At 38.4% G+C, this 24,743-nt stretch overlaps 1 protein-coding gene and 1 pseudogene across 2 annotated transcripts in view; both read left to right on the forward strand.

The window, feature by feature from the left end:
- The window catches only part of LOC147342666 (uncharacterized), a 195,514-nt gene that overhangs the window by 73,552 nt on the left and 97,219 nt on the right, over positions 1-24,743 (forward strand). The gene's annotated exons all lie outside the window — the stretch shown is intronic.
- LOC147342668 (ankyrin repeat domain-containing protein 26 pseudogene) lies at positions 6,374-7,497 on the forward strand (annotated as a pseudogene). Its single transcript, XR_015157681.1, has one exon. The product of XR_015157681.1 is annotated as an ankyrin repeat domain-containing protein 26 pseudogene (transcript).

A 24,743-nucleotide genomic window follows, 5' to 3' on the forward strand; every position in this document is an offset into this window, starting at 1 on the left:
CACAGGTTCCTATAGTCTTTTCAGATGGTTTCTTCCTGGTCTCAGGTGGTTTCTCCCAGATGAGCTCTGTTCCTTCCTCTTCTGAATACCCAAGGGGCTCCTCCTCAGATCTCCAGGGTCCTTTTTCTCTCTGTTCCACTCTTGTCTCTCCACGGTTCTGATCTGTGATATCTGCCCACTTTGGTTCACCAGACTTTCAGCTTCATCACCTACTATCAGGGAGTCTGGCTAACTCAGCTTCCATTCCTTCTCCCTGTGTTGGAGCCTGGAAATTCTCTCAAGGCAGTGAGCTCAGGCATTCCTTAGGCTAACCTCATGTGTTTCCAGGATCATTGTCTTTCATTCCCTGAAGTCCTTTGTCATGAAAATCATTGTTTAATGTATTTTGTCGGCACTGTTTTTGCTCGGTCCACTCAGGAAGGTAAATCAGTAGCTGTTCACTCTGTCTTGGTTAAAAACGTAATGGCAGCTGGAGACTGTCCACAGGGTTGTTCTCCCTACTCTACTTACTACTTCCTGCTCATCCTTCATTTCTCAGTGTGACATCTCTTCCCCAGGGAAATCTTTCCTGGACCCAGTCTATGTCAAGTTCTGTTATGTGATCATAGAACTCTCTTTTCTTAGAGTATCTATATGAGTTCATAATTATTTTATTTGTCCTTGTCTCCTACTAGACTTCAAGCTAAACAAGACCCAAGGGCATCTGTTTTATTTGCAGAGCTTAGAATAATATCTTCCACATTATAGACCCTTAATACTTGTTCAGTGCATGGATGAGTGAACATGAAAGGCACAGTCCTTTATACTCAAAAATTCCTCACATAATTTTTTGTTTGTTTGTTTCTATCTTTGTTTTCTTCATCATGCAGATTCTGTTAGCTTGTTGAAAGTTCAGGATACAATTCTTTTGCATGAAATATTAGTAGATTTTCAAAGAAGCCAAAGAAGCCACTGTGAACTACTTAGAGGAGAATTTTACAGAATGAAAAGTAAGGTTTGTGGGCTACAAAAAGAGCTGTCAGAAACCAAAGAAGTGAAATCACAGTTAGAGCATCAGAAAGTGGAGTGGGAACGAGAGCTCGGCAGCTTGAGGTACTGTACACCTCGCTTTTAAAGAAATATTTGAACTATTGTTTACTTTAATACTGCAGAGACATAGAGGTGTTGTAAGGACTAACTTATCCTCTAGGATTTTACAGAGGAGAAAGTGTTACTAGTATTGTGAAGTGTGAAATTCTTGGAAATAATATAGCAGGTTCTTAACAGTGAAAGCTTCTAATAACTTAATGTATATTTTTCCAAATCATCATTTTCATGAGTATACAGAAGCCCACCATAATGGAAACCTTATTACATATTTATTAAAGCAACAGTTAGAACTGGACATGGAACAACAGACTGGTTCCAAATTGGAAAAGGAGTATGTCAAGGTTGTATATTGTCACGTTGTCTTATTTAACTTATATGCAGAGTACATCATGAGAAATGCTGGGCTGGAAGAAGCACAAGCTGGAATCAAGATTGCTGGGAGAAATATCAATAACCTCAGATATGCAGATGACACCACCCTTATGGCAGGAAGTGAAGAGGAACTAAAAAGCCTCTTGATGAAGGTGAAAGTGGAGAGTGAAAAAGTTGGCTTAAAGCTTAACATTCAGAAAATGAAGATCATGGCATCTGGACCCATCACTTCATGGGAAATAGATGGGGAAACAGTGGAAACAGTGTCAGACTTTATTTTTCTGGGCTCCAAAATCTCTACAGATGGTGACTGCAGCCATGAAATTAAAAGACGCTTACTCCTTGGAAGAAAAGTTTTGACCAACCTAGATAGCATATTGAAAAGCAGAGACATTATTTTGCCAACAAAGATCTGTCTAGTCAAGGCGATGGTTTTTCCTGTGGTCATGTATGGATGTGAGAGTTGGACTGTGAAGAAAGCTGAGTGCTGAAGAATTGATGCTTTTGAACTGTGGTGTTGGAGAAGACTCTTGAGAGTCCCTTGGATTGCAAGGAGATGCAACCAGTCCATTCTGAAGGAGATCAGCTCTGGGATTTCCTTGGAAGGAATGATGCTAAAGCTGAAACTCCAGTACTTTGGCCACCTCATGCGAAGAGTTCACTCATTTGAAAAGACTCTGATGCTGGGAGGGGGCATATTAGGAGGAGAAGGGATGACAGAGGATGAGATGGCTGGATGGCATCACTTCCTTGATGGACGTGAGTCTGGGTGAACTCCGGGAGTTGGTGATGGACAGGGAGGCCTGGCAGGCTGCGATTCATGGGGTCACAAAGAGTCGGACACAACTGAGCAACTCATCTGAACTGAACTGCAACTGACTTTCAGTTGTTTTTCACTTCTTTGTATTCTATTTAATACTGCAAGGAACACCTTTTCTATAAATTCATTTCTACCTTTCTAATTATTTTAAATGCATTTTCTTAATAATATCGTATAATTTGGTCAATGTATGAGAACTTAAAAATGGTCTGTAATCTATATTTATAAACTGTTCTTAGGAAAGTTTATATACTTTACATTCCCACCTGCAGATTCACGAAGTAGCCATTTTTCTCAAGAGAAAATGAAAACAAAATTTATACAGTTTTTTTCTTAACCCTTTGTCTGAAAACAGTGACCATTCTTAAGTGTTTTTCATTGTATTCCCCCCACATTTACTACTTTAAACGTTGTGAAGACGGAATGAAAGTTATTGCAATAGTGAATAATCTCATGATTTTCTAAGAAGAGTTTTAAATTTTGCAGATTCACTTTAAAGCAAGAAGAGAATAGAAGAAATGCCGAGATGTTATATGAAAAAATGAGGGAGCATTTAAGAAGAAAAGAAGACCAATATAGTAAAGAAGTTAAAGTGAAACAGCACCTAGAACTCACTTTCCAAGCAGTAGAAGTGATAGTGAAGACTGAGAGAAATAATCTGAATAAGGTAGAGTAATCTTTGGTAAAAATTTCAAATTTCTAACATGATTTTATCAATATTATTTATAATATCCCTTTTTAAAAAATACCATTTATTTAGTGTCATTTTGTTTAGTGTTATAGGAAATTTTAGGTTAATTGTTAAAAACAAAAGAAAAGAAATTCAAAGTTCCCAAAGTAACAAGGCCAGAAATAAGAATTGTATGATCCTGACATGCTGGGTGCACTTTTTCGAGCAGAGGGAGGAAGAGGTCACATCAGTAGCTCACACAATAGATCCTGAGAAACCACAGGGTTGAGAATGGTGTATGTAGAAACTGGAGGTTAAGCTCTCAGCCCACCTCAGGCAACCAATCCTTTAGCCTTGACAGACCATTCATGAGTGAATAGGTCTAGAAGAGAAGGGGCGCTGAGAGGGACCATCGTGCCTAATTTTACACCAAGTCGCCTCTGGCCTTCAATCTGGTAGGTGGCTGAGGGTCGTGGACCCCCCTCCCTCTGTGCCCGTCAGCCCTCCAGTCCACCTGGCCCATGAACAGCTCAGAGCTGGCTCCAGCTTTCCCAGCTGCATTCTCCCTCACAGCAGAGTCCTCAAGGACAGGTGTTAACTGGCATCCTTGAGAGGTGCAGGAATTTTTTTTCCAGCAGTTGGTAGAAACCAGACACTCTTGAAGTTGATTGTCCTTCCTTCTGCAGAGTTCTCGAGTGGCATTTCACAGCAGAGGAATTTGCTCGCACACCCGATGTCCCTCTCAAATATGGACTGGGTCCCATCCCCGAGGTCCTAGCAGCAGATCTGCCACAACAAAAAGCTCTTGGGAAGAGCTCGGGAAAGTAGTATTTGTAATTCAAATCCATTTGTCTAGAGCAGTCAGGTTGTGACATACGATGGCATCCAAGGAGAGGCCTTTAATATTTTCCATAGAAATTGATCTCAAATCTTTTGTGACTATCTCAGAGGAGCCGGCACCCTGATTGTGGTTTAGGCAAGGAAGACCATGTGTGGTCCACCATCGACTGTGCTACCTGACCAAGTCCCTCTGCTTTGGAGTGAATGTGTCAGTCACTCCATGCACCTCATCAGCTTCAGTGTCTGAATTAGAGTCCATTCTTGGCTCCACTGTCATTTCTTTAACCAATACCCTGTCAACGACCTTTTCACATCATTTACTGGTTTTCATTTTGTAGAAACTGCGACATTAGTTGTAAAAACACTTTTGAACACTTTAAAAAGTTGTTTATTTAGAATAAAGTTATAAAAGTGCCTCCCCCGCACCAAGGGAAAAAACCAAAACAAAACAAAACAAAAAAAACTCTTGCTACCAATTAAAGATATTCTGGGTTTTGGTAATAATTTCACTTCCTCGATTGATCATTAGGTTAGTTTATCACTTCCCCTAATGGTAAGGAGGAAACTATAGGCAGTTCAGAGACCACATTTTGGATGTGATTCTTCTACTTGTGAGAAAATGAGCACTCTGCTCTGTGAATGTTCTATTTCAGTACAATGAACTTTTAAAAACAGTGATAGATATGGCATAATATATATTTAGTGATAGTTATTAAGTGTTTTTCATTGTGTTTTCCCCATCCTACTATTTTAAACATTATGGAGAGATAATGAAAGTTATTGCAGCAGCAAATAATCTCATAGTTTTCTAAGAGCTTTCTAAATTTTAGCTTATTTACCATTAGTGTATGTACCATGAATGAAATAGGAAGCTTATTTTGTATTGATATGTTTGTACTAGAGACATGTGGTTTGATGTAAGAAGACTAGTAGAGTCCAAAGACCTGGAGAAAAGGCTGCAGCTTACTCATATTTTTAACTTTTTCCTTTCTAGAATCATTATAGCTAATGAGTTAATTAGTGTTTGTAGAAGTGCCTAGTACAGTTTTCAATAGGTGTAACTCTTGTAATTGCCTATTAAAATGTTAGAAGGCAGCATATTCTCAAGGAAAAACTTTTTGTACAAAATTTAGTCTATTTATACAGAGTTAACACTCTTACTGTGAAGTAGATGTATAGGAGGTATCAAATGCAGTGTTTATAAACCTAGCAAGTGGTGTTGTTTATTGAATTATAGTTAATTAACAATATTCTGTTAGTTTCAGGTATACAGCACTGTGATTCAGATATATATGTATATGTGTGTGTATATTATATAAATGGGGCTTCCCTGCTGTCTCAGACTGTAAAGAATCTGCCTGCAATGCAGGAGACCTGGGTTCAGTCCTTGGGTTGGGAAGATCCCCTGGAGAAGGTGGAGAAGGCAATGGCACTCCACTCCAGTACTCTTGCTTGGAAAATCCCATGGGCAGAGGAGCCTGGTAGGCTGCAGTCCATGGGGTCACTACGAGTCAGACACGACCGAGTGACTTCACTTTCACTTTTCACTTTCATGCATTGGAGAAGGAAATGGCAACCCATTCCAGTGTTCTTGCTTGGAGAATCCCAGGGACGGGGGAGCCTGGTGGGCTTCTGTCTATGGGGTCGCACAGAGTCGGGCACCACTGAAGTGACTTAGCAGCAGTAGCAGCAGCAGCATGGAGAAGGAAATGGCTGCCCATTCCAGTAGTCTTGCCTGGGAAATTCCATGGACAGAGGAGCCTGGCAGGCTATAGTCTATGGGGCCCCAAAGAGTTAGACATGACTGAGTGACTAATTCACATACACACTCACACACACACATGCTCACATGTACACACATATTCCGTTTCAGATTCTTCTTGCAGAATATTAAGTGTAGTTCCTTATGTTGTACAGTAGATCTCTGTTGGTTATTTTATATCTACTAGTGTGTATATGTTAATCCCAACATCCTAATTTATCCCTTCCCTACTCTTCTTTCCCCTGTGGTCACCATAAGTTTGTTTTCTGTGTCTGTGAGTCCCTTTCTGTTTTGTGAATAAGTTCATTTTAGATTCTACATAAAAGTATTATGATATACTTGTCTTCGTCTGACATCACTTAGGGTGATAATGTCTAGGTCCATCCCTGTTGCTGTAAATAGCATTATTTCATTCTTTTTTATGGCTTACTAGTTTTCCATTATATAAATATTCCACATCAGATGCAATTTTTAAGTGTAGTCAGATCTATGAATCTTTTATTTTAAGACTTCTGGGTTTGTTTTAGTTCACAGAGAAGCATTTCCAGTTCTGAGCTTCTTGAAAAGACTCCTGGGATTTATTTTTTACTTTCATGGATTCATTATCTTCCATTAAATTTTTGAACCTTTGGGAATTTCTGCTTGTATAAAGTCTGAGGATTGTATTGAACCTTATTTTTTCCTGTTGGAGACACACTTGGGGCAGTCTTTTCATTGTATAAACATACAAGTTAGTCTTTCATTTCAGAAGAAATCATGGAATGTCACTTTACTGTACTAGCTAAACATCTCCTTTGTTTCACTTAGGTTTATGATACTTGTGAAGAAACAAAAGACCTGTTTCACAAAAAAGCACATGCTGCAGGAGGAAAGTGCCATGCTAAGACTGGAGATAGATGCACTGAAAAATCAGCACCGGGAAAAGGAAGAAAACTATTTTAAGGTCATTGAAATTCTCAAAGTAAAGAATGATTATCTTCAAAAGGCAATAAAACTGAATGAGGAAATGTTAACAAAGACTATATCCCACTATACAGGCCAGCTTAATGCTCTGAGAGCTGAGAATACAATCTAAAATCTAAGCTGGAGAACGAAAAAGAAAGTAAACAAAGACTGGAAACAGAAGTCTACCATTCTAGACTGGCTGCTGCCTTACATGATCATGATCAAAGTCAGACATCAAAAAGAGATCTGGAACTTGTCTTCCAGAGAGCAAGAGATGAGTGGTTATGCTTGCGGGACAAAATGAAGTACGATGTGGCTAATCTAAAAGATAACAACGAGATGCTTTCCCAGCAACTATCTTCAGTAGAAAGTATCTTCAATAAGCTGAAAATCAAGCTGTATCACATGAGAGATCATCTTAGAGAAAAGACTTTGATGTTAGAACATGTCCAGGGAGATCTAAGCCAATCAGTCTCAAAAGCAGGAAATTGAACACATGTATCAGAATGAACAAGGCAAAGTGAATACATACCTTGGAAAGCAGGAATCCTTAGAGGAGATATTATCTCAACTCCAGAGCGAAAACATGTTGCTCTGGCAGCAACTGGGTAATGCACAAAACAGAGCCGACAGTAAAGAGAAGACAGTCTTTAGCATCCAAGACCAGTTTCAGCAGATCGTGAGAAAACTTCAGGCCGAATATGAGAAACAATGTCTTATGCTGGAGAAAAGAAACAGGGAGTTAACCAAGGAATGGAATCATTTAAAAGAGAGAATGTATTGGTACAAAAATGAGAAAGCAGAAGGAGAAGTGAGCATCCAGAAGGAGAAATAATTCTCAGACTTCCTGAAAGAAAGTCCAAAGTGATTCTTGATTTTGGCTAAATGTTGAATCTAGTTGAATAGAAAAAAATACACAAGCTGTGAAACTATGGTCTCTATCTAAACCAGCCTAAAAGCATGCCTTGTATCCAGCAAATAAAAATTAGACCAAAGAAATCCTTTACTTTGAGTAGGGACATCATGTCGTTTATGAAATGTTAAGAGATTTAGTTCTAAATTGTTAACCTAGACAGGTACTAGTAATTTACTCTTTATTAAGGTAATAATTTTAATGTTTATGTTACCACATTTCAGTATCATGACAAAGCAGATAAATGAAATGCTCAAACCGGAAATGAATATTTCAAAATGAAGCTTCAGTTACCTGGATTATCTTAATAGTCAATTCCAGGTTTCCCAGAGGCTGTATTTTATATATCGTACTTTGACTTCAGTAGCTTGTCATAGCTTTTTGTTATATTTGTTTGTACAATTTTATTTTTATTCATGTCAATTTGAGTTAATATGGGAAACATTTTAGCCTTGAATCATTTATTCTTAAAGCCTCTCAACTCTTCAAATGCATCTACTTATCATTAAATCATAATTTGTGACTCACGTGGTGAGCTTTAGCAAAACTATTCTTGATTTAATCTTCCCACTGCTTTTTATGATTTACTTAACATTTTTACAAACAATTTGCTCATAATTCCCATTTTAAGTATCAATTACTATGATTTGAATACAAGCTTGTCCTCTAAAAATGAAGGATGGCAGGATTCGTGAGCAGCAGGAATGGAGTGAGTCAGGGAGAGGGTTGTAGGAGCTGCGGTCTGGAGGCAGATAGAGGCCAGGTTATCGAGGCTCCATGAAGGCCATGGGAGCAACCTCATTTTTTAAATTGCAATTTTCTTTTATATTGGAATATGGTTGATTTACAATTTTGTGTTAGTTTCAGGTGTACATCAAGTTGATCCAGTTATTCGTACACTATATCCATTATTTTTCAGTTCCTTTTCCCAGGTAGGTGACTACAGAATATTGAGGAAAGCGGTTAACCAAAGGCAAAGGTGGGGAGGGAGGGATAAATTAGGAGTTAGGGATTAACATAGACACGCTGCTGCTGCTGCTGCTGCTAAGTCACTTCAGTCGTGTCCAACTCTGTGAGACCCCATAGACGGCAGCTCACCAGGCTCCCCAGTCCCTGGCATTCTCAAGGCAAGAACACTGGAGTGGGTTGCCATTTCCTTCTCCAACGCATGAAATTGAAAAGTGAAAGTGAAGTTGCTCAGTCATATCCGACTCTTTGCGACCTCTTGGACTGCAGCCTACCAGGCTCCTCCGTCTAGGCAAGGGATTTTCCAGGCAAGAGTACTGGAGTGGGGTGCCATTGCCTTCTCTGATAGACACACTACTAGATATAAAATAGATAAGCCACAAGGGAATGGCCTCATTTTTCTGCTGAGGTAAGAATCTATTGGAAAGATCTGAGCACTGGTTGGAATATGTGAAAATCTCTGAGTTAATCAAAGCTTCTAATAAAAAAGGAAAGGAAAATGTTTCCACACTGTTTCCACAGTGTGGAATTTTCCATCACTTTTCCCACCTACACACTCATTTCTTTCTGGATGTGAGGTAGTGAAGCTCTGCAGATTTATTGGGAGGGGCAGGGCATGGACAGTGGGGCCGCATGCTTTGTCTGAGTAACTTAATATCAGGAAGGCTGGAGGGTGGCCCCTTCTGTGTCTATAACCAAAGTCAGTGAGGAGGAAAAATTAGGTGAGTTGCTGTCTGCGGTGATATTTTTCAAAGTCCATATGTTGGAGTTACCTATTATTAACATAACATAATAGTAAAGTGATTTGATAAACTCAGTGACAGAGCATCTTATGGGGCAGTTGTGAGACAACTTCAACAAGAACTGGATGATGGTGTAAAAAAGCAGTCTATGTCAGAGGCTTCACTGAAAGTCATGTCATGTTATGGTGCTAAGTTAGAAGCTGAGGCACAGGATTTGAAGAACAATTGTGAACTACTACAACTACGTCTACTCACAAGTCAGGTATGTATGAAATTGAACTTGTTAACAGTTAATATGTAGGATAAAGTGTTTTAGAACACTCATTTTCATGGTCAGCTTTCTTCTGTATTTTTGTTACAAGTAACTTACTACAATTTTCTTATCTTTATAATGCACTCGTTCCTTAAACTCTGACTTTCATCCTACCATTTGCATTATAATACATTTTTCTTATATTATTTACTCTTAGGAAAGTCGAGAATTGTGCCTCATTATTCACATAAGTTGAGAGCCTTTTTTTTTCCTTTGAAACAATATTTCATAAGTGATAGCTGTATTACCATGATGAGCCTAGCAAGAGTAAAATCAGAGAATAATATTAGTTTAATGGAATGTTCAGAAAATTATCATTTCTCATCTTTCCTTTTATGAATGGCTGTAGATTTCTGTATATATTTATTTCATGGATTTCAGAATAATTTGTGAAGAAAGGGTATTATACAAACCAGTTGAAGTTTAGGCATTGCCTTCTTTCCTTTTCATTTTAAGGATATTGTAAAAGCATTGAGGTACTCAGATGGTGTAGAATACGTACATCCAAACTAGAGAATTAAGAAGATTATCTGGATCCTGCCATTGGATTTTTTTTTTTTAAAGCTATTGAGATATAATTGACATATCATAGAATTCACCCACTCAGCATGTGTAGTTCAGTATCTCTTAGTCTAGAGAGGTGTAACCGGTGACTACAGTCAATTTTAGAGCATTTGCATCACCCCCTAAAAGAAACCCTGCATCCCTTAGCCACCACCCATGGCCTCCCATCTTCCTCAGACCCAGGCAACCCCCAGTCTAATATCAGTCTCTGTATACATGCCTGTCCTCGGTATTTTATATAAATGGAATCATGCTCCTTTGGGATTAGCTCATTTGATGTCATGTTTTCACAGTTCATCCATGTGATAACAAGTGTCAGTTTTTCCATTTCTGTTGGTTGTCAACAATAAGCTAAGCCATGTATCCATCATCACTTGATGGAGCTTTGGGTTGTTTCCGCTTTGGGACTATTAATAATGCTGTTGTGAACATTGATTTCCATGATTCTGTGTGCACATGTTTTTATTTCCCTGTGGTTGGATCTTACCTCAAAGTTAGCTGGCTTTTTCACCTTTTCTTGGCCCTTGCTCAGACTGTCCTTTCTGTCTTTACAGTTTCTTTTCCTCTTGGGTAGTCCTTCATTATTTCAGACCTGGCACCCTGTCTCTCCTTCATGGAGCTTTCGTGACTGTCCAGCTCTTTGAGCCTTTTCACATCAGCACTTGTTACCTAGTCTCTGAGGAAGAGTTTAGCCCCTAGTTTTACACTGTTGACATTTCTTCCATGAGGGGGAATCTTGGCTAAGTATACACTGGTGTAACAGGGAATATTTATTGATATGCACAGCACTTGTCTTGCATAAATGGACAGTAACAAAGGATTACAAGAATGAGGCATTTTTTGTTGTTGCTGTTCAGAAAAAAATGTGTGGATCATCTCTGTAAACTGTTAGGAAATGGGATTTCTTTAACTTTGCAAATAATTCTCTTTGGAATGCAATTCAAATTAGCAAAAAGTCTTTGTACTTCTGAAAAAGGCTTATGGGATTAGAATCCATATTTACAAGATTTATTAATTAGAGTCTTATTCTCACAGTCTTCTTTTGGGAGGGACTTATTAACTTAGCCCTAGATAACTCAATACAGTATCTCTCAAACTTCTTTAAAATCCTGGGTAATTAAGATGGGGGGAGGAGTAAGAGACATTCTACTAGGAGGTGATTTTTGGTCATTTTATGAAGAAAGATAGAAAAACATTTCTGTAGAGCAATAAAAGAGTGTAAAATCAAGTGCAATTTTTGTGTGACAAAGATGGCAGTGAAGAATATATTTTGTGACTCTTGATGGTTTGAACTTCTTTCTTGATTTTCTGAGTAATCTCTGCTCCTACATTATACAATACAGATACCATTGTATTTATTTGATCCTGGGTTTGAGTTAGGCTGTGCTTAGTCCACTTTCTTCACTAGCAAACAGTATCTTTTTATTCTTGAAGACTGATGATTTTCCAGCAGAGCTGGAAACTGCATCTCCAAAATGTCTGCACCTGGATGCAAAAAATCAAGTTTTTCAACAGGAGTTATTATCTATGAAACTAATGCAAAAGAAATGTAAAAAACTAGAGAAGAAGAAAAAGAAGTTGGAGCAAGAAGTAGTGAACCTCAGAAGTCATATAGAAATGAATATGATAGAACATAGTCAAGTAGAACAATGTCAAGAGGAGATTGAAGAAAGAGTGAGACAGAATCTCATAGAGAAATGAAAAGAAGTCAACCTATTTTTGCAGGTTAATTTGTTGATCTGTCATATGCTTGAATTCACTTTCACTGAACATTATATTTTGGATCTATACAGCTTATGTGTTTCATCTACCTCCCTAAGAGCAGTTAGTTTTGTAGATTTCTGGAAGGAAGGGAGGCACTTGTTTTCTCTTTAAATATTTCAGTTTCCATCACAGTTATCACTAAATTGATCTTTCAGAATGATTCTCACTCAGATCAGATCAGATCAGTTGCTCAGTCATTTCCGACTCTTTGCGACCCCATGAATCACAGCACGCCAGGCCTCCCTGTCCATCACCAACTCCCGGAGTTCACTGAGACTCACGTCCATCGAGTCAGTGATGCCATCCAGCCATCTCATCCTCTGTCATCCCCTTCTCCTCTTGCCCCCAATCCCTCCCAACATCAAAGTCTTCCAATGAGTCAACTCTTCGCATGAGGTGGCCAGAGTACTGGAGTTTCAGCTTTAGCATCATTCCTTCCAAAGAAATCCCAGGGCTGATCTCCTTCAGAATGGACTGGTTGGATCTCCTTGCAGTCCAAGGGACTCTCAAGAGTCTTCTCCAACACCACAGTTCAAAAGCATCAATTCTTTGGCGCTCAGCCTTCTTCACAGTCCAACTCTCACATCCATACATGACCACAGGAAAAACCATAGCCTTGACTAGATGAACCTTTGTTGGTAAAGTAATGTCTCTGCTTTTGAATATGCTATCTAGGTTGGTCATAACTTTCCTTCCAAGGAGTAAGCATCTTTTAATTTCATGGCTGCAGTCACCATCTGTAGTGATTTTGGAGCCCAGAAAAATAAAGTCTGACACTGTTTCCACTGTTTCCCCATCTATTTCCCATGAATTGATGGGACCGAATGCCATGACCTTCGTTTTCTGAATGTTGAGCTTTAAGCCAACTTTTCACTCTCCACTTTCACTTTCATCAAGAGGCTTTTTAGTTCCTCTTCACTTTCGGCCATAAGAGTGGTGTCATCTGCATATCTGAGGTTATTGATATTTCTTCCGGCAATCTTGATTCCAGCTTGTGTTTCTTCCAGCCCAGTGTTTCTCATGATGTACTCTGCATATAAGTTAAATAAACAGGGTGACAATATACAGCCTTGATGAACTCCTTTTCCTATTTGGAACCAGTCTGTTGGTCCATGTCCAGTTCTAACTGTTTCTTCCTGACCTGCATACAAATTTCTCAAGAGGCAGATCAGAATCCTTTTACTTATAAGACCAATTGGTAAAAAACAAGATCATTAGGAAGAAAAGAAAATATTGTGGTTTAAAACTGGTACCATCCTCTTGAATTATTCTTAAGTCATCTTGTTCAATTTTTGAAATTTTAAGTTGATCCTCTTATTCTTTGAATTATCAGATTATATAATTACTACTATATCAGTGATGCCACTTTAATTTTATAATTCAGATTTAATTCACTTCACATTAATGATAATTCTTTTAAACTTCTGCTTTTTTTTTTTTTTTTACCTTTGAAATCACTCTCTGAATCACTGTCTCAAAACTAAAGGGAACAAGTATAATTTTCCAGGTTAATGATTATTTTTAAAATGTTATCTTTTTCAATTTGCCTTAGACACAAGCTGAATTTCAACAGATGGAACTCAGAATTAAAGACTTGGAATCTGAACTCTCCAAAATGAAAAGTTTGCAAGAAGATTCTAATCAAGCAGAGTTGGAAAAATATAAGCAACTCAACCTAGTAGAATGTGAAGTTAGAAAGTCATTGGAAGATAAACTAGACAAGTAAGTCAAAACAAAGAATCAGAAAAACTAAATTTAGTTCATTAATTTGTCTCTAAAGCCTAATTTTTATAGAGTGGGGTACATGAGATTAGTAGGAAGTGAAAGCTAACTAGATGGTCATGGCTAAGGGGGTGCCTTAAGACAAACTAGTAGTCCTGTATCAAGTTTTTCCACACTATGTAAAGGCATACTTATGAAATAGGGGGAAATTAACACATGGGTTAAAGGTAGGATAAATCACAAAGTGGCTAAAAGTAATATAGAGACCTGACTGAGAGGTCTGGAGAATGGAAAGGGCAGATCCCACCTGCAGTGCCTAGTACAGATTTCCCCACTGTCTGAAAGCAGAGCACTCCTAGGCAGCCTTTCAAAAGCCAAAGCAGCATAAAGCAAAGAAGCAGGTACCCGAGGACACATTCTGCTAGTCGATACATAAAGTGAATATGCACAAGTGAAGCACAGGTCCTCCCAGACAAGGTTTTGGGCTGTGGGGACTTGATGCTGAGATGTGGGGAGTGGCTTCCGGGGAAGGAGCTCAGTGGGGCCAGTCTCCCTGCTTGGGGAGTGCGATGCCTCTTGCTGTAAAACCATACACTGATCACTGTTTAGAGTTTTGGCTTTTTAAATGAGACCAGAAATTGTCTTCAGATTTTTTTTTCTCTATCATCAAAAACAGGTACTGACATAGGCCCTTCGTAGAAGTAAAGTAACATAAAGTGAACTTTGGAAAAGCAGAGGATACTTGTAATTGATCCTGGGGCCGTTTTAGCTCTTTTCAGTCTCACCCTTTGACTTTCTCATCCTCCCTTGATATTGTGGCTCTAAGTGATACCTCAGAGCCAAAAGCTTAATTTCTCCGAGGTCGTGAGTGAAACTTGTGTACAATGGTGGTGAAAGAAAATGCTTGAAAGTGGCTTTGTGGGATGGGGTGTTTCTTCATCCCTGAGCTGTTTCCTGGAGTCAGGTGTATCCCAGAAAGCAGCAGGTGTCACTGTGAGGCCACCTCCCTTTCTCTCTGATGCCCTTTCTCTCTTCTCCCAACTGTTACTTGTTACTTGAGGAGCCCTAGACACATGTGTACTTCTTTAGAATAAGGTTACAACTATCATTGTTTACAGGAGGTCTGCTCTGTGTTTTCAGTGCTCAAACAGTTTATTGAGAATTCCATTTACTATATGGCAACTTTAAAAATGCAGATAATTTAGGGAAACATGAGTAAAGTTGGTGTTTTCCATCTTCCCCAGGACTCATGAGAGGCTGGCAGTGATCAGCACCAAACTTGAGGTGAAGACGGAGCAGAACACATCTTTACTCAGATCTCTTAGCACGAGGCCAGTCCTGGAACCCCCTTGTGTTGGAAATTTCAATAATCCTTTAGTGCTCAACGGAAATCTTACTCCAAGAGCAAACGTAGGGTTTTCTACCTCAATTCCATGCCCTTCAAATAACAGCATGGAGATTTTCTTGACTGAGGTTAGTTTTATTATCTTTTGTTCATTGGGTTTCAGATTCCTGATATGAATGATCCTTGTTTTTAATTTGGTGAACTTCTGAGTTGTTTATTTGACTCATGCACACTAAGTAAAAGCTGTCATTAACCGTGCTAATCAAGGAGACATTTAATGATATTTTTTTTTTGTCCTAGATCTCTTGTTTTGAAGAGATACTTTTTAAATTTCTTGAAAAGCTGCATTGAAATTCTACTTTAGAAATGAAATCTTATTGCCTAGTAACTGAAAGTATACTTTAAGATGTTTGACTTACTTTCTAATTGATTTCACTTTAGCAGTGGTTCATAATCATATCCAAGCTTTACTGTACCCACCACAGTTTATCTACCCCTAAGCATAAGTGACAATGGCAACCCACTCGAATACTCTTACCAGGAAAATCCCATGGGCAGATGAGCCTGGTAGGTTGCAATCCATGGGGTCGCGAAGAGTTGGACATGACTGAGTGACTTCACTTTCACTTTTCACTTTCATGCATTGGAGAAGGAAATGGCAACCCACTCTAGTGTTTGTGCCTGGAGAATCCCAGGGATGGGGGACCCTGGTGGGCTGCTGTCTATGGGGTTGCACAGAGTCGGATACGACTGAAGTGACTTAACAGCAGCAAGCATAAGTGAATCACTGGCATCTAAACAGTAACCATATATAGATGTGTTTTTATTTGAAAGAATCCTAGATAAATCCTTTTTATGAATTAAACAAACTTGTGATCCTAAATCAGAAGATTAATTTCTGATTTTAGATTAACATTTTTTGTTATTTTTTTTGTACAAGAGTATGTCTCTAATTGCTATTTTACTTATAGAATTTTGATTTAAATTTCTAAAAACTGTCTTGCTGAGCAGTTGTAGAATGTTTCTAAATTTGTAGTTAATGCAAACATTTAAAAATTATAAATGAAGCTCGCTTTATCTCTATCTTGACATCATCTGGATGAATGGTATCTAAGATAGTAATGATGCAGAGTCTTGAAATTGTAACGAGTTTTTATTGTGTAATCATTGTGGTTAAAATATCCATTTCAGTCTGTGCACATGGGCTTATCATTTTGATAGTGTTTCTGTGATGTTGGTGATGCAAAGACAAGTAGCCCTTGTTAAATGCAGTCTCAACCTGTTTTCTCATTTGACATCTTGCCATCATAGAAGAGCAACCTAAAGTTTCTTCGACAGCACTGCGGCTATGTTGGGTCTTAGTACTTGAGAGCCGTGAAACTGGAGGACGTGCTTTAGCTGTGCAGTCACAGCAGGCCTCTGAAAACTTCTTCCCAACTCAGATACTTCCCCATGCAGGCCTAAGGGGAGGAAGCAAATGCTTGACCCCCATCCTAGACACAGGCTGCTTACTGCAGACCAGAGTTCATGGTGCTGTGGGCACATAACATCTTTTCAAAGAAGAGATTTGGAACCAAGCAAGCACTTCTTAGTTCCTTGTCCCAAACTCATCTGTTAGATAAATCTCCTCTCTTCTCAAATGGAGGGTAGGAATATAAGTCCTCGCCTTGAAACTTCAGGCTGAGGAAATGAAGTTCAACTATAATTTCTGACCAGACTCAGATTATAATTGAGATTACACTCATACTTTTTGTATAAACTAACTAATGATGAGTGCTTGGATAGAGGTATGCTAGACAGTAAAGAGATATCTGTTGCATGTTTTAAATTTTGCTCTAAATAACCCCAAATGTGGATAGTTCAATGCTGACTGATTTTAGTTAATCAGGTTTTATCTGGAGGAAATGAACATCCTTTTAAGGACGAATCTCTTCAGTTTAGGCCTGCTTGATTCAAATAAAGATTTTCTCCTTCAAGTTCCCTGTTTAGTTTTTAAAAATATATTTATCATTTCTAAATTAACTATATCAACTGCTACAAATAGGTGTTTGCTATTGGTTTATTCTTATTTATGCATTTAAAGCACATAATTTAGTTAGAAAGTCATGTCATGCCACAAGCATTTTTTTAATTATATAAGAAGGATTTATATATTCATTTTGTCCATGTTATAATTAAAAATCTGTTTTTTCTTAACCTGCAGAAGTAGCTGGCACAGGACTCAGTAAGAATGGCATTGGCTTTGTTACTTCTTTTGTAGAATTTGGAACTTTGAGTAAATCAATGAGTCTCATACCTTACAAAAGTTTTTTTCTTCAAATAAAACAACCTTTCTTCTAAAAAAAAATCTTATGCGTGGAACCATGTTATATAAAATGGAGACAACTATAGAACCATTTAGCTAAAGAGTGGCCAGAGCTCCTGCAGCTGTGACTTCTCTGTTCCTCAACCGTGCAGTGAGCCCTGTGGGACCTTCCCCTTCTATGGGATGTAGTTCGGAAACTAACACTTATGAGAGAATCCTTCTCGCTAAACATCTTCAGAATTAAGTCTTGCTGGCACATTGTTTTCTTGTATATAATTTTCTCACCTTTCTGTGTTTTTGTTAAATGGAAAAGTTTAAAGAAAATCACAGATGTGTTCTCCTTATTAACATTCAACTCAAACTACTTCCTCCATTTGAACAGGATCCTCACCTAGAAATCAAAATAAAGTCTCAGAAGTACATATATAGGCCAGGAGCTTTTAGGGGAGAAGATAGTCATCTTGTGGGTCATTCTGAGGATTATGGGTCATTCCCTAATTCTCTGAAATTGTGTGTACTTGATAGACATATTTTATTGTACTTTTTATCGAATTAATGTAAATAGCATTCCATAGGTACATTCTCTGTTATCTATAAGCAGAATAAGTAGGAATTCATTTTCTTTTTTTATATGATTATTTTTTTCTACTGAAGTAATCTTCAGGTTAAGTCTAGTCTCTAAAAGTATTATTTAAAAGTCACATTTCATAAGTTATAAACATATAGCTTGTTTATCTTAAAGATAAATATTTGACTTATTTCAGATGCAGCGGGAGTTGGACAGGAATATAGCTAGAGAACTAAGAGAAGGTATGTTGCCAAAATGTATGAATTAAATTTAGACATTGATTTCTGAAATACACTGTAAACAATAAATGGTGTCTATTTCCATTGTTTGGATAACACATGCTATGTTAAATATTTTTTATACATAGCTAATGAAAAATGTGAAAACATGAGCAGTCATAGTGAAAAATATCCTTCTTCATTTATTCATCATGTACCATAGCTTGAAAACAGTCTCTGAAGGTCTGTGTATTTCTGTTTATTTCTAGTTGTATCCTTCTTCTACTTGCTCTATCCTTGTGGAGCTATCTTCCTACACCCTGACACTATTCTCAGAAAACGTGGCTTTCATCAACTTCTCAAGTGTCTGGTAGTGGTTAAGGCTAGGAAACTCAGACTCAAGCAGTCACATTTGTGTAGCTGTCACTTGGTGGGTGACTTTAAAATTTCTCTGTCACTAGATACGTCACAAGTTTATCTTTTATCCTCATGCTCCAAACACCCACATCAATTTGGGTCCTGCCAAAGTAGTTGGCCTTATCTCATTACCTTACTCTGCCACTTAGCTCTGCATCTAACCAGCCAGACTGTGTAGGATCCCACAGATTTGCTTGCTCACCTCTGGTCTTTGTACATGTTTCTCCCCTCCATCTCTTGTACTTTTTCCTGTCCTTCAGGTAGCTACATACATATCACCTCCACCAAAAAACTGGCAGTATTGACACAAAGCTGGCTTCCCCTCCTGAGTGTTCCTTGTGCCGTCTTTTAAATCTTAGTATTTGTAACTCTGTATGGAAATTGCCTGTTTGTTTGTTTTTCTAGCATAGGGATATCGTTTTTCAGGATGGACTGGGTCATCTTCATCTTGTAATTCCAGCGCTTGTCACAGAACCTTTGCATGAATACATGAGTATTCATCAATTCACTCAATTGCATGAGTACATGAATGAAGAATGAGAAAACCAGGAGCTCTGATACTCAGCCCCACATGCGACCATAAGCAGATTATAAAGTTGTAATCTTGATTAGTATTTTATGTTGTGTCTTCTATAGATGTATTTCATTTTTCAGAACACTAGGAAAGGTCTCAGGTTTTGTTTGTTTGTTTGTTTGTTTTACTAATCTTAGTTAACCCAAGTATTTTAGGTAAAAAATATAATTCTTTCCTTTTCTTTCAGTTGATGCTCAGTTTGCATCTGATGCCTTTAGAGTGTCTTCTTGAGGATCTACAGATGGGTCAAATGTGTTTGATGACCTACTTTTGTAAACAGAAGAACAAGATATACAGATTTGGAAGGAAAAATACATGATTTAGAAAGATAAATAGGCAAAGTTTCTCTACTGGACCGTTTCCATGATATTTCATTCTTTCCCATTAAACATGATGAGAAAATCTTTATTAAAGGAAAATATTTTTGTATTATGTGTGTATGATGAAAATTTATATAGCATTTTAAGTGATGTTTCTCTGCATCTAAGTTACTTTTTAGTAGATTTAAACATCAGCGCTGTTGAATTTTCCATATTCTAAGTGATAGTGTTAGTCAATTGATTCTGACTCTGTGTGACCCCATGGACTGTAGCCCACCAGGTTCCTCTGTCCATGGAATTCTCCAGGCAAGAATACTGGAATGTGGAGCCATTCCCTTCTCCAAGGGATCTTCCAGATCTTGGGATCAAACTGAGGTCACCTGCATGGCAGGTGGATTCTTTACCATTTTAGCCACGCCCTTTACAAACTCAGACTGAGCTCTAATACCAGCTATTTAAACAGCACCCAAACAAGCAGAATTGCCATTAATATTTAGTGGTGTTGATTGATAGCATTTTTGTATTTTCCAGTTTTTATCACTACCTAAAGATTTAGATACTGCTGTTATGGCTTCTGTCAATGTTTTGATGTGTTACAATTGGTAATATTGGCATAAAACTTACTATGTGTAACTTTAATCACAGATTCATAGGCCTTTCCTCATGGAGAGACAAGATTTGCCTGAGCTTTTGCCTTTTAAATGAATTAACTTTTTATAATTTTTATTCTTATTAGAGGATAATTACTTTACCATATTGTGATGGTTTCTGCCAAACATTGACTTGAATTGGCCATAGGTATGTGTATGGCCCCTCCCTCTTGAAGCTCCCTCCCCATTCCACCCCTTTAGGTTGTCACAAAGCACCAACTTTGGGTTCTCTGCATCATACAGCAAATTCCAAAAAGACACATGTACCCCAGTGTTGATTGCAGCACTACTTACAGTAGCTAGGACATGGAAGTAACCTAGATGTCCGTCAACAGATGAATGGATAAAGAAGCTGTGCATCATTCAACTATAGAAAGGAATGTATTTGAGTCCCTTTTAATTGACTTTTGATTTACTTTTCGAGGCAGTGTTAAAATTAGAGAAAGTTCCTCTGGATAAATAAGATTTGCCTAAGACTTTTCACCTTATTTTTACCCATCTACCAATCTATCTATTTTTGCTTTGCTTTTTGGGAAAAGTCTCGGAAGACTTTTTTTTTTTTTTTTTTTGAGAAAGCACCGGACAAACAGACATTATCACAAAACTCCCCTAACTCCCATATATCCTCCTAAGGTACCATTTATCCTTCCTAAATGTTATTTGTTCTCCCATAAGTACCTCGCCCAAGTCACCTATTATTCAGAAGATGCCTTTTTCTCTTACTCCCTATCATTTATTAAGTAGTATATCAACACCCAGTAATTCCATTAATGCTGAAGAAGCTGATGTTGAACGTTCTATGAAGACACAAGACCTTCTGGAACTAACACCAAAAAAAGATGTCCTTTTCATTGTAGGGGACTGGAATGAAAAAGTGGGAAGCCACGAGATACCTGGAGTAACAGGAACATTTGGCCTTGGAGTCCAAAATGAAGCAAGCAAAGGCTAACAGAGTTTTACCAAGGGAATGCACTGGTCATAGCAAACACCCTCTTTCACCTACACAAAACAAGACTCTATACATGGACATCACCAGATGGTCAATACTGAAATCAGATTGATTACATTCTTTGCACCCATTCAGGTATGACCTAAATCAAATCCCTTATGATTATACAGTAGAAGTGGCAAATACATTTAAGTGATTAGATCCAATAGAGTGCCTGAAGAACTATGGATGGAGGTTCATGATATTGTACAGGAGGCAGTGATCAAGACCATCCCCAAGAAAAAGAAATGCAAAAAGGCACAATGGTTGTCTGAGGAGGGCTTACAAATAGCTGAGAAAAGAAGAGAAGCTAAAGGCAAAGGAAAAAAGGAAAGATATACCCTCCTCAATATCGAGGTCCAGAGAATAGCAAGGAGAGATAAGAAAGTCTTCCTCAGTGATCAATACAAAGAAATAGAGGAAAACAAAAGAATAGGAAATACTAGAGATCTCTTCACAAAAGTTAGAGATACCAAGGGAACATTTCATGCAAAGATGGGCACAATAAAGGACAGAAGATGGTATGGACCTAACAGAAGCAGAAGATATTAAGAAGAGGTGGCAAGAATACACAGAAGAACTGTACAAAAAAGATCTTCATGACCCAGATAACTACAAAGGTTTGACCACTCCTCTAGAGCCAGACATCCTGGAATGTGAAGTCATGGCCTTAGGAAGCATCACTATGAACAAAGCTAGTGGAGGTGATGAAATTCCGGTTGAGCTATTTCGAATCCTAAAAGATGATGCTATTACAATGCTGCCTCAACATGTCAGCAAATTTGGAAAACTCAGCAGTGGCCACAGGACTGGAAAAGTTCCGTTTTCATTCCAATCCCAAAGAAAGGCAATGCCAAAACATGTTTGAATTACCGCACAATTGAACTCATCTCACACGCTAGCAAAGTAATGCTCAAAATTCTCTAAGCCAGGTTTCAATAGTATGTGAACCTTGAACTTCCAAATGTTCAAGCTGGATTTAGAAAAAGCATAGGACCTAGAGATCAAATTGCCAACATTCAGTAGATCATTGAAAAAGCAAGAGAGTTCCAGAAAAACATCTGCTTCTGCTTTATTGACTACACCAAAGCATTTGACTGTGTGGATCACAAAAAAACTCTGGCAAATCCTTAAAGAGATCACCTGACCTGCCTCTAAGAAATCTGTATGCAGGTCAAGAAGCAATAACTGGACATGGAACAACAGACTGGTTCCAAATCAGGAAAGGGGTATGTCAAGGCTTTATATTATCACCCTGCTTATTTAACTTATATGCAGAGCACGTCAGGCAAAATGCTGGGCTGTTCAAGAAGCAATAACTGGACATGGAACAACAGACTGGTTCCAAATCGGGAAAGGAGTACATCCAGGCTGTATATTGTCACCCTGCTTATTTAACTTATATGCAGAATACATCATGCAAAATGCTGAGCTGGATGAAGCACAAATTGGAATCAAGATTGCTTAGAAAATATCAATAATCTCAGATATGCATATGACACTACCCTTATGGCAGAAAGTGAAGAAAAACTAAAGAGCCTCTTAATGAAAGTGAAAGAGGAGAGTGAAAAAGTTGGCTTAAAACTCAACATTCAGAAACCTAAGATCATGGCATCTGGTCCATGCAAATGGCATGGACCTAAGATCATGGCATCTTCATTGCAAATAGATGGAGAAATGATGGAAAAAGTAAGAGACTTTATTTTTCTGGGCTCCAAAATCCCTGCAGATGGTGACTGCAGCCTTGAAATTAACAGATGCTTCCTCCTTGGAAGAAAAATATATGACCAACCTCGACAGCATGTTAGAAAGCAGAGGCATTACTTAGCCGACAAAAGTCTGTCTGGTCAAAGCTATGGTCTTTCCAGTGGTCATGTATGAATGTGAGAGTTGGACTAAAAAGAAAGCTGAGCACCGAAGTAGTGATGCTTTTGAACTGTTGTGTTGGAGAGGACTCTTGAGAGTTCCTTGGACTGCAAAGAGATCCAACAAATCAATCCTAAAGGAAATCAGTCCTGAATATTCATTGGAAGGACTGATGCTGAAGTTGAAACTCCAGTACTTTGGCCATCTGATTTGAAGAACTGATTAACTGGAAAAGACCCTGATGCTGGGAAAGATTGAAGGCTGGAGAAAAAGAGGATTACAGAGGTGAGATGGTTAGATGGCATCACTGACTTGATGGACATGAGTTTGAAAAAGTTCCAGGAGTTGGTGATGGACAGGGAAGCCTGGTGTGCCACAGTCCATATGGTCACAAAGAGTCGGACACTACTGAGCTACTTAACTGAACTGACTGATATCAACCCCCGGTTGTAGTCACCCCTTACAGTCACATTTCTTTGTGAATCTCTGAGTGTTATTGTTTCATTGCTCAGTCGTGTCCAACTCTTTGTGACCCCATTGACTGCAACATGACTTGCTTCCCTGTCCTTCACCATCTCCCGGAGTTTGCTTAAACTCACGTCCATTGAATAGAACATGCCACCTAATCATCTCATCCTCTGTCACCCCCTTCATTCCGGTCCTCAGTCTTTCACAGCATCAGGGTCTTTTACAATCAGTTGATTCTTTGCATCAGATGGCTGAGGTATTGGAGCTTCAGCATCAGTTTTTCTAACATATTCAGGGTTGATTTCTTTTAAGATTGACAGGTTTGTTCTCCTTGCTGTCCAAGGGACTCTCAAGAGTATTCTCCAGCACCACAGTTTGAAAGCATCAGTTCTTCAGTGCTCAGCCTTCTTTATGGTCCAACTCGCACATGTGTACATGACTCCTGGAAAGCTTGAATATTTTGGAGATTAATCTCCTGTCGTTGCATCATCTGCAAATATTGTTCCCCAATCTTTGGGTTGTTTTCTGTCTTGTTTATGGTATCCAATGCTGTACAAAAGCTTGTAAGTTTAATTAGGTCCCATGTGCTTATTTTTGTTTTTATTTTCGTTACTCTTAAGAGGTGGGTCAAAAAAGATATTGCTATAATTTGTGGCAGAGAGTGTTCTGCCTATATTCTCATTTAAGAGTTTTATAATGTCTATCTTTATATTTTGGTCTTTAATCCATTTTGAGTTTATTTTTGTGGATGGTGTTAGGGAGTGTTCTGATTTCATTCTTATACATGTATCTGTCCAGTTTTCTCAGCACTGCTTATTGAGGAGGCTGTCTTTTCTCCATTGTATAGTCCTGCTTCCTTTGTCCTAGATTAATTGACCACAGGTGTGTGGGTTTCTCTCTGGACTTCCTATCCTATCCCATTGATCTATGCAATATATTTTGATTTTTGTGGCAGTACCAGTGTTTTGATTACTATAGCTTGTGGTATAATCTGAAGTCCGGGAGCCTGATCCTATCAGCTCCTGCTCTTCTTTCTCAAGATTGTTTTGGCTCTTCAGGGTGTTTTGTATTTCCATACAGACTGTAAAATGTTTTGTTGTAGTTCTATGAGAAACACCATTTGTAATTTGATACAAATTGCATCGCATCTGTAAATTGCTTTCGTTAGTACAGTTATTTTGACAGCAGGAAACGGTCTATTCAGAGTGGTTCTAGGGATGTGGTGGCCACCTTGAATTAAATCAGATTCATTAAATCAGATCTGATTTTCCCAGCCTGTGGCTCTTTGTGTCCTGCAGAAGGTGCCAAATGACTGGCCAGGGCTCTGATGCTTTGGAAAACATGAGATGTAATTCTAAAAGGCCAGCATCTTAAGGCATTCAGTGGTCTGTCTGCTACCCTTCCTTTTGCTTCATTTTAGTAATGTGGGTCAAAAGGAGAAGCAGACAGGAAAATGGTTGCCTCTCCTGACATGTGGTAATATTGTGGAATATGAAAATGTGAGTCAAACAAAGAGACAGCCCAGTCAAGCAGCACATAAA

The sequence above is a fragment of the Bos grunniens genome, chromosome 29 (assembly GCF_055505025.1).
Source record: "Bos grunniens cultivar Pamir isolate PY7600 chromosome 29, Bosgru_T2T1.0, whole genome shotgun sequence".
Taxonomy (NCBI): Eukaryota; Metazoa; Chordata; class Mammalia; order Artiodactyla; family Bovidae; genus Bos; species Bos grunniens.